At 32.1% G+C, this 14,708-nt stretch overlaps 1 protein-coding gene and 1 pseudogene across 1 annotated transcript in view; both read right to left on the bottom strand.

The window, feature by feature from the left end:
* ERC1 (ELKS/RAB6-interacting/CAST family member 1) overlaps positions 1–14,708 on the bottom strand; it is a 480,046-nt gene that overhangs the window by 439,855 nt on the left and 25,483 nt on the right. The gene's annotated exons all lie outside the window — the stretch shown is intronic.
* On the bottom strand, positions 13,797–13,915 carry LOC112472345 (annotated as a pseudogene).

Raw genomic sequence — 14,708 nt, 5'->3', positions numbered from 1 at the left:
CCTAAAATAATTAAGGTAAATGTGAAGAATGTATTTAGCGTCCTCTGTGTCGTTTTTTTTTTTTTCTCCTCACAGTCTAGTACAGTGGGAAAGAGACAATGGAGCATACCATCTGGGCTTGAATCCTGACTCTACCACTTAACAGCCATGTGGCTTTGGGCGAGTTACTTATTCTCTCTACGTCTCAGCTTTTATAGCAATAAAAAATAAATAAATAACAGGACCTACCTCATAAGATTGTTATGATGATTAACAATATAGGCAGAGCACATAAAACAGGGCCTGCTCCTTAGTAAACACTACACAAACTATATAGTCTGTTAGCTACTACCTATTCTGTGGTCTAAAGCAGATGTCGACAAACTTTCTCTGTAAAGGGCCAGACAGTAAATATTTCATGTGGACTCTGTTACAACTACTTAGCTAACGCTGTAGTGGAAAAACAGCTATAGACAATACAAAAAAAAGTAAGCATGACTGGGTTCCAACAAAACTTTATTTATGGACACTGAAGTTTGGATTTCATATAATTTTCACATGTCAAGAAATGCTATTCTTTTCATTTAAAGATGTAAAAACCATTCTTGGCTTGCAGGGATATACAAAGCCCGTGAGCAGGATTTGGCCCACAGGCTGTTACATGATGACCCCTATTGTAAAATTTGTACTGTAGCATTAAAAGCTATATTTTCTTGGGAAGATATGTCCTTTACTCTGAGATTATGCAATTTTAATTTCTTTAGTGTAAAAAATGTTTTTCCTTATAAAATGGTAGTAAGAGTTTAAGGTCATGTACATTTTTTCAATTGCCTTTATTCGACAATCCCATATCAGCCTCCAGTCTCCACTTGGTTTTTGTTTTTGTTTTGAAAGGGGGAAAGTTCGTTGTTTATTTTTTTATTTTACTGGTGTGTGAAATCCAAGTCTGAGAATCATTAATGTAAAGTTTTCCAACTAATCAAAACAAGCACTGAGATGTGTTATTTACACCAGCTGATATAGACTGATTATTTAAACTAACCAAATTAGATCTTTACCATCTGCTCAACTGATCACCTATATCTCTTTTCTCTGTCCTTTCTCTTAACTTAATGTTTATTTATTCGCAGAAGCCCTAGGATTCTCTGATACTCCCATTCTTGTATTTACTTCTCCAACTAAAAGATAGTGGAATTTTAACACAGTTTTTTAAGTTTAATAAATTACTGAACACATATTAATTTTTCAATAAATATTTTAAATAGGTATCTACATTCGTTCTTAGTTGAAACACCACATTTTAGTTGGCATTGTAACCAGAGAAACCAAGATCTGTCACTTTCCAGATGTGAGACCTGAAAAGGTTATTGTCTTGATTTTTAGTTTCCTCACTTATCAATGAGGACAATATCACTTTCCAACTAGACTGTTGTTAGGATTAAAAGTAATACATGAAAGAATCTAGTATGGTATCTGTAAATGCTCTATAAAAGTAGCTACTATGAACATGTTCACTGTGTCTCTACACCTGATTCTGAGAGATGTATTTATCTCTGTGAGCAAAGAGCACTTTTTAGTGGCATACACTTACGTAAAATAACAGCTAAAAAAAGTAGCACAAAACAGAAATAGCTTAAAATAAATAGAATGAGTAAATATAAGCATTCTATGTTGCCCATTCTCAGGAAATCTCCATTGCCTTGTGAAGGTTAAGTCTTCATCATAAAAGACACACAGTTTAAATTATTTGCAAGAGTGTTGGATCCAACTAAATAGCCAGGAACTCCTTACCACAGAAAGAAAGTAGAGCAGTGAAAAAATATTTCCAGAAATATTACATTCCTTTTGGGAAAGTACTCTATAATTTATGGATGAGTCATTGTGGAAATAAAAATGTTAAATAATGGATATGACTGTAACTGAAAATCCTGAGAGCTAATTACTCTGCTCAAAGTTTGTGGTAACTCCTTCAGGAATACTAAGGCTACACTGGTAGTAATTAGTTATCCAAATGAAGCTTATTATGTGTTTGACCCACTTCATAGAAATAATGTATAGGTCCCATGCTACTATTTCCCTTCTCATAGCATATTAGGCACTCTTCATACTTTAAAAAGTGTATACAACATTATTTGTATTTATGAAATTACTTCATTCTAATTCAATTAACATTCATTGCATATCTATTATGTCAGCTAGTCCACCATTTTATACATATTATCATCTTTAATCTCATTTAACTATCACAACCATCATAAAAGCATTTTCTCCATCTGACAACTGATGAAACTCACAGGAAGGCTCTTTGCTCTATATATGCAAGCACTGCTTTTATACTGCCTACCTTGGAAAGAACATCAATAGTCAAGTGTCAATAGTCAAGTGTTTCTAATTCCCAGAAGCCCCTAACTTTGTTACATAAATCAGTCTAGTGAGCATTATAATCAAAGTGAATAGACTCTTAGAGAAATCCATCAGGATAACTGACAAAAACAAAATCAGTTAATTTTATAAGAAAGATTCTCTAGAGACCACCTCTCTGGGCTTAACACATGAGAAAAGTGGGTGCAAAAAGATTAAACAATGTGCCCATGGTCACACACCTAGTTACTGATTAGCAGAGCCAGGATCAAAATGAGAATGCAAATCTCCTTTTTAAAAATTCAGTGCCCTATTCACTACATAAGTGATTCTCGAAGCTCATCAGACCCAATGCTACCCCTCCACTTTTCATAACAAATATTTGTAATGTGCCCTTTACTATCCCAAAACGAAATTCACAGATGATAATCCCACCTTCATATGCAATCAAAAAAAGTCGTATAACATTCAATAAAAGAAAAATAATAGAATTGTATAATAAAATAACATGTGTTTATATGTAAATGCTGCAGACAGCTATACCAAAAGACCTGTGCAGCCACAAATAGAGACTGAATAGGTGGTTGCACTGGCCTACAATGCAATGCTGCTGTTGAAATAAATTTCTAAAATGATAAATACTCTAGGCAAAGTTCCAAACAAAACAAAGTACAATCTTTCATCATTTTACACAGGAATCCCACTGGTAAAAAATTTACTATATATTAAAGCCATTCAAAAAAATATGCTAATGTAATTATGTTCATGTAGCTATGATCTAGGCTCAGGTCATTATAAACAGATCTTTCACCTACACAAATTTCTGGCAAGACAGCCGAAAATTATATAGAATGAGCGAGAACTTTTCAATATCCAGGGCTTCCCTAAGCACTGCAGGGTATCCAGCAACCCTAGACCTTCTCTACCTAAAATCCAAGAAATGCCTTCTGCTTCCAAGTTATTTTGGCAGCCAACATTGCCACAACTTTCCAACAACTGAGAACCAATACACTACATCTTGAAAATAAGTATCTTCAGAAATACCAAGAGAAATTCAGAAATTTATCCACTACCATTTAAGTAGATCCTCTTTTACCTGCTTCATATCTCTTTAAAATGCTGTTCCAAGGGTAACATGTTTTTATAGAGAAACAAGAAATACCTCCCATGAAATTACAGGATAGAAAGAACTGAAAACACTCACTAAACTATGCTTCTCTCTTAGAATTTGGCACCTATTCTAAGTTCCTATGCCCATAAAGCAGAAGAGCTACATGGCAAGAATAGTTTTACTAATTATTTAGGTTATCGAATTTCAAAGATAATCAAAACTAAAAATATTTCCAACTTCTCAGCAGTTTAAAACCTACAAAACAGTTTTCACTTAGCTCCGTTTTCTTTGAAACAGAATGAATGTTGTAGGTTTATAATGTAAGCACATGATTGTGTAAAAAAAAAATTAAAAATGCTATGCTTAAACAAATATTTATCTGTGAATGGCTAATCAAAGCAGTTTTACCTTAATACCATTATCTCAGACCAACAACAGAAATGATACTGGTGTACAAATAAAAAAAATATATAAATACCTGCCCCAAAACTCTTATCCCCTAATTATATTTTTTGACAATGAAAATGCCTGAATTACAGATACATATCTCTTCCTAGATTTCACAAAACATAAAAGAAAAGCTCAATATAAACAATGAAGAAACTTAACCTGAAAAAATATTTTCTTCAGTTATGATTTTAAGATAATATAAAAATGAAGGACAAAGTTTCTTTGTCACAAAATTTTACAGCATGAAGGAAAACTTAAGAGGTTAACCTGTCCAAATCTCCGTTTCAGGGCAAAAAAAATGTATAATAAAACGATGACAATCTCTCTCATTATATTTTATGCTACCAGTATCAGAAAATAAAAATGCATCATTTCTTTTTTACCATACAGATAATTTAAAAAACAAATCAAAATGAAACATACAAAATATTAGGCGTAAATGTACACGATATAACTTCAGCAGAAGGCAGCAGGTATCATGAGCTAAACACTCAAAGACAGCTTATTTTAAGCTTAATGGATGAGGAAAGAAGATATTGTATTCCTCAAGCACTAACTAGGTAATAAAAAGTTACATAAAATTTTCCATGAGAATGGCTTAATATGAATTGCCTGCCAATATTCTTAATCTTTAAAATTGAGCTCTCTCTTTCAGAATTTTACAATGCTTTCTAATAGTTAAGCAATAGTAATACTGATTCCCATTTTAAAGGAATTTTTGATGATTTGCTCTCTTCTTTTTCAGGGCAACAAATTAAAATGTCCAAAGCACTGTTCACAAGATAATTTTTAAAGTATGCAGTGATTCTTGAGGAATTTATGTCCTCCATTCAGAGTTATGAATATGCTTGTAATAAACAGCAGAGCGTGGAAGAACAAAATTAAATATTAACGAGGACACAATTACCACCAAAAATTGGTCAATATGTTCTTTTTCTTTTAAATTTCTTCCCAGTAAAAACTGCGTGGATAACTGATGAGACAAAGAGGAATCCTTACCACAAAACACTCAATAAAGAAAATACTTACTAGTTAGCCAACTATAACTATAGGCTAAGGTAGTCTATCCAAGGAATCTCTCTAAAAACAGAGAAATATAAGGTATCAACAAAAAACATCAACAAAGAAATACTGAATCTTTTGACCTTTTTCAACTCGTTGCTCTTTTCTTTCATTGATGTTTCTACTAAGGGTTACTTATGTATTTCTAGAAATCTACTATCCTCATATACATTTCACTCTACTAAGACATAGTTTGGAAAGAAAAATCCAGGAGAAAATATATGTATTCTTTACATGTATCCTCTAAATCACTAAGTCACTTTAATTTTAAGGTTAATTCAGGAGTCCAAAAACTCAAGAAAGCAAGTTACCACCTTGCACTTCACACTGCTTTCAGCTTTATCCTAGTTTGGACAACTCACCAGAAAAATGTAATGGTGCAAAGAATGCGGTCAATGCTTATTATATCAACAAGTAAATATTAAATATTAAAACTAGTATTTAATAATAGATGAACACCTTCATGGCTAGAAAAAGGGTGACATCTCTAACCACAGTTAGTATCTGAGAATGCACAACCAAAAAAACATTAACAACAGATCTCAAGACAATTTTTAAGTAAATGTGCATGGGTAAACTCATTCCAAAACTTTGAAAAAATATTTTTTCAGCCTTCTAGAACAGCAAAGCTTCCTATTATTTAACATAGTGGGCTGAATTGGGGGCAATTAGGTTTTACCCAGTCTTTTCCCATTACTCACTATTACTGAAGAAATAGTGTAATTTCCTAAACCATGGCAAAGAAGCAAAAGCCTTGTTGATATCAGAGACTGTAACATTTTATTACAACACTAAAAGGATAAAAGAAAAGGGACATTAGCTAAAGTGTAATCTAGTCAAGACCCTTAGTAGCATAGCAACCTCTTATCACAGTCAGAGGACATCTGTAAGGTCTTTAGACTTGTAGTGCCTTCTGCCTAGAACATTTTACTCCAGTCACATTATGTAAATCTCTCTTTGCTGAATTAACATCTTCAAAGAAACACAAAGCACTTCTGCTGCGTATTGAAATACAATGGTTGTCTCAATGAACTGACTGAACTGACAACCTATGATTATTCAGACTTGGCTGAATTTTTCTAAAAAATTAATGAAACAAATCTGTCACTTCAAAGATAATAACTTAAAATATGTCTTGCCAATGACAAAATTTGAGCTTTCAAGCAAAAATTAGAATTTTGGAAAATTTCTATCTCCCACCTGGTGAGCCTGACAGCTTACTAATACTTAAAAGATTTTTCTGATGAGACAGGAAATGATATTAATGAATGTAGTTTTTTGAATTTGTCTAATGAAATGTGTCAACACGTAAAAGATCTGCATAACTCAATGAACCAATGTTTTCCAAAGGACCAATGCACAATGTCATAAATGCAGAAGGCATATGAACTATTCGTGTATATCCTCTACATGTAAAAGATCTGTTCAAAGTGTAAAACAGACCAATGCGTTTTAATGTCATGAAGTATAAAAAGCTCAGATTCCACACTGCAACTAAATTTAAGAAACTACCACTTGCTGATGAAAATGTTCTAAAATTGGATTCTTTTTATGGTTGCACACCTTGCTAAATTTACTTTAAAATATCATTGCATTATATACCTAAAACTGAAAAATTTTGTGGTATATAAATCAGACTTCAATAAAGTTTTAATATAAAAAAAAGAAATAACCACTTCTCAAATTTTGGTGTGGTTTCAAAAAATATCCACAATTATCTTAAAAGGCTTTTGAAATACTCCTGGCTGTTTCCAACCACATATTTATGTGAGGTCTGATTTTCTTCATACACTTCAACCGAAACAAATTTCAGCATACCACTGAAAGCAGCAGCAGATATGAAAATCAGCTATCTTCTATTAAGCCACACATTGAAGAGACTTGCAAATGTTTTCACTAAAAATGTTATTTATGTTTATATTTAATGGGTTTGCTGTTATTTTTAAATATACTAATAAATATTTTTCATATTTCTATGTTTGTGTCTAATGTGACAAATATTGATAAAGCCAACATAAACAAAAACTGCTTGGCGCTCCTTAATAATTTTTACAAGTGTACAGGTGTCCTGAGACCAACATGTTTGAGAATTACTGCTAAAGGGGACCACACAAATGCTTAAGGTCTTATCCAAGACCAGAACAGCTATACGAGGGTGATTTCAAAGCAAAATATATCCCTGCATGTAACACACTCCAGAAGTATATAACCACTAGCCACTGTTAAGGGATGGTATACAGTGTGCACATCAAGGCTGAACTATTTCTCACCTTCTCAGTCTACAAGGTCTGCAACAGATGAAATTAGGCTGGACAGGTGTAATTTCAACCCAGTATTCTCCACCAACTGTCAAAATTTAACAGAACTTACCATGAGCCTATTAGGTAGGAAAAACTGCCAGAACGAAGAGAAAGGGAGGTATTTTCAATAATCATTATTGCTAATATGGAAAAATTAAAGGAATAGATCTCTGTTAAAGACTAACTTTCCAACTCCAGAAAGAAAAACGAATATTTTTGGAGATGCATATGGCAGCAGAGAAAATGAGAAAAATACATAATTTTCATAATAGAATTTCTAATCTTGTCCATAAAGAACGGAACACTTTTAATACAAAGTTAATCATTTCCTTATTGAAAACACATTTTCTGCAATATTTCTCTTTTTGACAAATTTACTCCAGATTCATCATGCAGAGGTACATGCTCTTCAATGAACTGGCTATTAAATAAAGGACATCTATTAGCAGAAGTTCATTTATCACAGGAATATAAACCATTATTGACTGTGTTTAATGAATAGTGACTTTCAGGAATTGAGAGAATCACTAAAGTCATCTGCCTTCAAAGAAAAATACCATACCAAAGATAGAAAACCAAATCACAAAAATAGCTCGGTAAGAAAATACATATAAAACATGTACCATTTAATGGCTTCTCTCTTCCTCTCTATTGCTTACTCCCACAAGTAGAAACATGTAACTTGTGATACTGAATTGACTAGATCAGTAACTTTTCCAACATTAACAAGCATACAAGAAAAAATAAACAAGCATGCACATAATAACATACATGTACATGTACCTAAGGTCACAGTCATTAGTCTCTTATTTACAAATGCTTATGAAAACCTTCTACTCAAATTATTAAAACTAAATTCACCATATCTTACTGTAAATCTAGTTCTAATTTCTAACCTCTATCCATTTTTCATCAACAGCAAAAATATCTCCCCCCGGGACATCTCTTGCCATATTAGTCTATATCCAAATATTTCTTTGAAAATATCTCATGGATGTGATATTCTTCTCCATCCCTATTACTCAAATTAATCCAGGCCTTCTGTAACAAACTCTTTTGCTTTTCCTGACTTCCTTCCTTCAATCCACTCTGCCTACAGCAATAAAGATGCTCCTAAACAGTATTTTTTGTTTTGTCATTCATTCCCCTGTTTGAGAACTCCTTAGGGCAACTCCCTATTACTTTCTTCAAATTCTTCTTCAAATAAGTCAGTTTAATAAAGAAAAAATTACACACTTTCAAAGGATGAATTGAATTACATCTCAATAAAGTTGTTCAGAAATGAGGGGGAGAATCGTAGGAAGAAGGACAAAAAGAGGTGGGATAAGGGTAAAATCACTAAGTGTTTATCACTTTACTTCATATCACTTCAGGTATTCTGAAGAATTGAGACTTAGAGCACAGTTGTCAGAGGCAATGTGGCCTCCCGGTAACCAACTCTTCCATCAAATAGCTTTGTTAGAAAATTATTCCTCCATGGAGCCAAAATCTAAAACCCTAAGATATGCACTCATTTCTCCAGTGTTAGCCTTCCAAAGAATGCCAAAAAAGAAAGGAGGAAAAACTTCCTTTTAAATGGCAGCCCATCAAATACACAGAGTATAACTAAAATGTCACACATATTTTCTCCCTTACTTCCCTCAACCACTTGTTATAAATCATGGTTTCTAAGCATGTAGAATACTCTTCTGGGCAAATAAAACATCCATAACATGTCAAGTTCCAAAGCAGTATATGATTTGGAAAAAAAAAAAAAGGAACTATGACCACCCTTGATCAATATTAATGTAACTAAAAACTAAGTTCATTTCATTTTCTGGTTTTTTTTGCAAACAAGAATTAAAAGTGAGTTTCTCAACTCATTTTAAGCTGCTATCTGCAAAGTTACGGTATATTAGCAAATCTCTAAAAACAATTCTATTTCATCTGAGATAAAATCACACAATAGACTGCACCTGAAATGGAAAGGGGCAGGGTAGGGGCGGGGAATGGTATTCTCTGGCAAATTCTCTTATTTCCTCACAAATAAACCCTGTCAAATATTTGAACATTTTTAATTAGATTCACTGAATCATTTTCCATAGTACTCCACTACATTCCAGATAAGCAAACTTATCAACTTTACAAAGAAGCCAATTTCCCAAACCCACTTAAATGGCTGCATGCATGAAAAGATCCAATGGATGGGTAGCTTAGATTTCTATTAGCCACACATGGACAAATTTTGCTTCTCAAAATGATTGTTAACTCTCCAAAAGAAACATATCTATTTTAAATTTGATTTAATTTTCTCAGGGCATTCCACACAGTGCTTTTAACACATCCCATTTCTTGAACATCAAAAAAGATCAAATCTATCTGGAAAAATAGACTACAATGCCTATTTATCCACAATGTGCTGAATAACCATTCATAATTCACCTCTATGTTAAATCAGAATTATCAAACAGAAAAATTAAACAAATAGTCCAAGACATAGATCTCAGATTTTAAGATCAGGCTTTACATGACAGTGAAATAATTAACAACCTCATGAAAAAGTTTAAATTCAAATAATAATGTCCTTCACCATGTGACAAATCAAGGTACAACCTAAAATTACAAAAATGGTAAGTCACCAGTGTCTAAACAGTGCAAACAAATAACAATTCGCACAGCATATGTTTATCTTTTTCTATTTCTAAATTTGAAATTCTCTTGATCCCTAATAAAACCAAAATCAAAAAGTCTGAATCCTGAATAAATGACTCCATAAAGTAAAACATACACAAAGCAAAATATTAAACTCACTCGTCACACTATAATATGAAACAGAATGTACTGTGACCACTCAAAATTCCAATGAAAATGCTTTAAAATAATTTTTAAAATAAGCATCCAAATAAACTCAACACATAGAAATATCATCACAAGGCATAATAATCAAAAAATATGACAATATCTTGTTAGATGTTGGTTAGAATAAAAAATATGTCATCCAAAGTCTTAGCTTTGCTATTCAATCAAGCTCACAGCTGGATTTATAGTCATCAAGCAAACATACACTAAAAGCTTTCTCCATTTTCAATAAAAAAAAAAAAAGAAAAAGGCCTTTTCTGTTATAATATATATTGTTTCATCTCTCTAAGCACCAGTATTTGAAAAATTCAATACCAAAGAGGAGTATGAACATAAAAGCAGCTGGGTATTTTAGAAACAATCTTCTAAAAGGACTCCATAACAATGAACCATACACATTAGGCAATTCTAAGTCAATGTGTTTATATACTTGATAGGATTCTAGACCAAGAGATTCCATGGTCCAAGCAGGTCAAACATTTAGAATGCATCTAAATCCCCAGTCTCAAACTGAAATGAGGAAATTCGTTTAATTACTATAAATCCTATTAAACCAATCTTCTTTGTAAAGTGGAAAATGTCTGACCTCTGAGGGCTATGCAGAGTATAATGAATGCGGAGTTTAATTAGGGCCCACTGCTGGCTCACTATAATCTATTAATTAGCATTCTCAGTTCTCTATATCTCATTGCAGTGTTTCACTTTACTTTAAAATTACACCCTTCGTTTTTTGGACCAAAGATATACAATTTTAGGATTGTGTGATAATTATAGTGGGTGCAGGAAGAATATATTCCTGCCAGCACTGGTGTTTAATTAGGGCAAGGGGCGGAATCTAGATAAGGCAGTGTTCACCCTCCTTCAGCACATATGGTTTTTTTGGCATCACAGTCCTTTGGACTGTTTCACTTCCATTGGACTGAAGTGCTGAGTCTCCACCATAGTCTTTTCAGAAGATTCAAATATTTTGCCTTTCAATGTAACTTGATAATTAGGAAGGAAATTGCCATTCCTTTTTACCCACACAGCTTTTAAAGTATACGTATAGGCTGCCTCAATTTTTTGAAAATAAAGAAGTATACCAATATTTTCCTCATTAAAATAGGCATTTCCAAGTTACTTAATATTAAAATCCATCTTGGTAATAGGCATATTTTCAGCATCATCGGAGAAATGCATTGGAAGTTAGCTAATTCAATGATAAATCCAGTAACCTCAATTCAACTATCAAAATACACTTTTAATTTTATATATATGTGTATATATACACACATTTATGTCTACACACATTATATATACATTTACACACACACGCACACACATACACACAAAATCTATTCCTGAAAGGTAGAACTTTTAAAGAGAAGTGTTTATTCACGTATAATTTTTACACACTATTTTATAATAAGTTGTAGCTCAGCCACTTTTCAGGTCAATGGAAGTAAACTGTGATTTTTATATTAACAATAGATTTGAGATTGAATAATATTCAAGTATGATGCACTATGATGCTTAATTGTCTAAATACACATAAAGTACCTCATATTTGGGCACTGATATACCACCAGTACAAACTACAAGTTTATCAATTTCATTTTTACAAAATTAAAAGAACCTAACAATCATCCTAGGACTACAGATACAGTTTCTAAGACCTATGCTACATTGATACTTTATCACAAGACTAAATTAAGCAAACTCATTTTTCTTCTCTTGATGTTTACAATTCAATACAAAACTATAAAAACTTTCAGAATGTACTATTATTTTATATTTAGGAATGATAAATTTTTGATGTTGTATTTCACTTTCTGAAACTTAAATTTTAACTGAAGAAAAGGTATTTATTTCACTATTCTATTGTCAAATATCATCTGAATATTTTATCTTGTGCATCAATGATTCTCAATGTCAGGAACATCAAAATCACCTATATGGCTTTTTTTAACTAAACATAACTAAGATTTTAAACACCCTTTTTCTGTACACACATTCCTTCTACTGAGGGTCACTGTCACAGTTAATGAACATTATGTACAGGAGTCTTCCATAACCCTGAGGTGTAATACATATGGCAGAAAAAAGGATGAGAAGCGCTGAGCCAACGATCCCTTGTTTCTTATCTCTTCTTTCACAGGTGAGCCCTAGAGTGGCAATAGAACCAACCCAAATTCCCTATAGCAGATACGAAATGGACTAGTTTAAGAATTAGGTGTACTAAATTCTAAAGATCCCAAAACTAGTTTATCATCAGAACCACCAGAGAGCTCATTTAAATACAGTTCATGGACTCCACCTCTACAGGTATTTACTTAGTTGATATAAAACAAGACCTGGAAATCTATATTTTAAATAAATATATCGGTTGGTAACTGATGTATCTAAGTCAGGATTTAGGAACCCTGTCCTTACTTTTAAGATTCAATACTGGGGTCTATTTAGTTCTTTGGGTTTTTTTTTTTTTTTTCTTTCACATTTTTAAAGTCTTGAAGACTCAAAAGCAAAGAACTTCCTGAGGAATACTTTTTAAAGGCATTTCCTCTTTTTTAAAAAGACTGGGTCTCTAGGAGACTTAGAGATTTAAGTGTATTAATAAAACATTCAGATTCTGTGTGATGACAAATTAAATTTAGTCACTGGTTAAAAAGTAAAAGTATATTGCATGTCAACCATACTTTAAAAAAACTAAAAGCAAAGCAGTTTGATATTTTATCTGAGGAAAAATAAAATTATTATAATTTCTAATTATTTTGAAATCTGATTCAAATGAATTCAAGGTTTAGTTTTTAACTTATTTTGTACCATTATATAAATATGAAGATTTTTAACTGTGATCTTAAATTAATTAGTCCAGATACAATAGTATATAGTCATCAAAAATGACTGCAATATATATATCACAAGACTTTAATACATAGTAGAAATGTTGGCTAAAAAAAGGTCACAACATAATATGTATAAAATTCCATTTATGAAAACTCTGTATGTGTGTATGTACGGATAGTTCATTAAGAAGAAACATCAAAATCTTAATGGAATAGCAAAGTTATCATAGATAGGAGGATTTAGGTAAAATTTTATGTTTTTCTTTATTATTTTTATCTATGTTTTTCTGTATTATTTTTATAATCAGAAAAAAGCAATTTTTATTATTAAAAAAGTAAGTCTGGTGGGGAGGTAGAAAGGGTAAAGGGGGTCAAATATGTGGTGACAGAAAGAAATCTAACTATGGGAGGTGAACACACAGTATACACATATATATGCCTACTGTTAAAGTGTACAGCTGAAGCTTATCGGATTTTGTTAACCAATGTCACCATAAAAAATAAAAATAAATAAAGAAATACCAAAAACAAGTAAGTCTGGGGCTTTAACATACAAAACTATCTAACTAGATATTTTCTTCAAGTAACCAAACAATAGGTCTCAATGCCTTAACTGTATATTAGTAACAGAACAGTAAAACGATCAACAGAAATCTTAAATTTACTTCATCAGAGACAAAAATCAAGATTATTTGTAATTCCTTCTTTATTTTTTTAGCATCATTCAAGTACACTGCAAAATTCCAAATAAGTTTATTAGTTCTTCATAATTTTTATTAAACTAACCCAAAAATAAAGTATAATACCAACAATAAAGTAGCTACTTTAAAATTCTCCTTTAAAAATATAGGAGAATTTTTTTTTTTTTTAAAGCTATAGCACCCGGTATTCTCATGTGGTCTCCCATCCAAGTATTAACCAGGCCTGACCCTGCTTAGCTTCCAAGATCAGACAAGATCGGGTGTGTTCAGGGTGGTGTGGCTGTAGACAGGAGAATTTTTTTAAGGAGCAAATAACTGAAATTTGTAAGGTTATGAAAAGTTCTAAAAGTATTATTAAAATACTTTTATGATTTGGAAGGAACAGTATAGAGTTGTTCACATCTTTGGAGTCCTATGTCACTGAATGTGACACGGCTATGGCCAAAACATCAACTATAACCTAGAAGAGTACAGAAAAATAATAAATGAACATTTTGTATTTCTAATAAGATAGCATTTAGCTCCTGAACTACAAAGCCCATAACTATAATGCCTACTTATCTCATTTATTTGCTAGAAGCAACTAATCACACCAACTTGCCTTTCTTCCACCTTTAATTTATGAATTAAAGAACAAAAAAGTTATATAAGCATCCTAAAGTTAAACTATCATGAATGTACACAGAAAGAACTGCTCCTCATTGTTGATACTTAATAAATATTTACATATCAATATTAACTTCTTGGTTACAGCACTCCTGGTTGCAAATCTGCCCCTCCCTTTGGAGCGTACTATCTTATCTCTTTACCTAAGTTCCACAGGGCTGCAGCCTTCCCTAGTGTGGCCCATCTCCTTCTAAAATGTACTTTCAATAAATCTTATTTTTTCTCAAAAAAAAAAAAAATATATATTAAACTTCTTAAAACTAATGTCCATTCTATGCTATCAACATATTGATTTGCCTTGTAATCTTTCTTTTTTAAGATTAACTTTGTTGACATTTGTTATGGTAAATCTTAATGTTACACCTCACATATAAGTTACATAGCCTAAATAATTTTGATAATATATCTTAGAGTG

This window comes from Pteropus alecto, unplaced genomic scaffold, assembly GCF_000325575.1.
Source record: "Pteropus alecto unplaced genomic scaffold, ASM32557v1 scaffold76, whole genome shotgun sequence".
NCBI lineage: Eukaryota > Metazoa > Chordata > Mammalia > Chiroptera > Pteropodidae > Pteropus > Pteropus alecto.
Note: the sequence above shows the minus strand (reverse complement) of the source record. Positions and strands in the feature narration are given on the sequence as shown.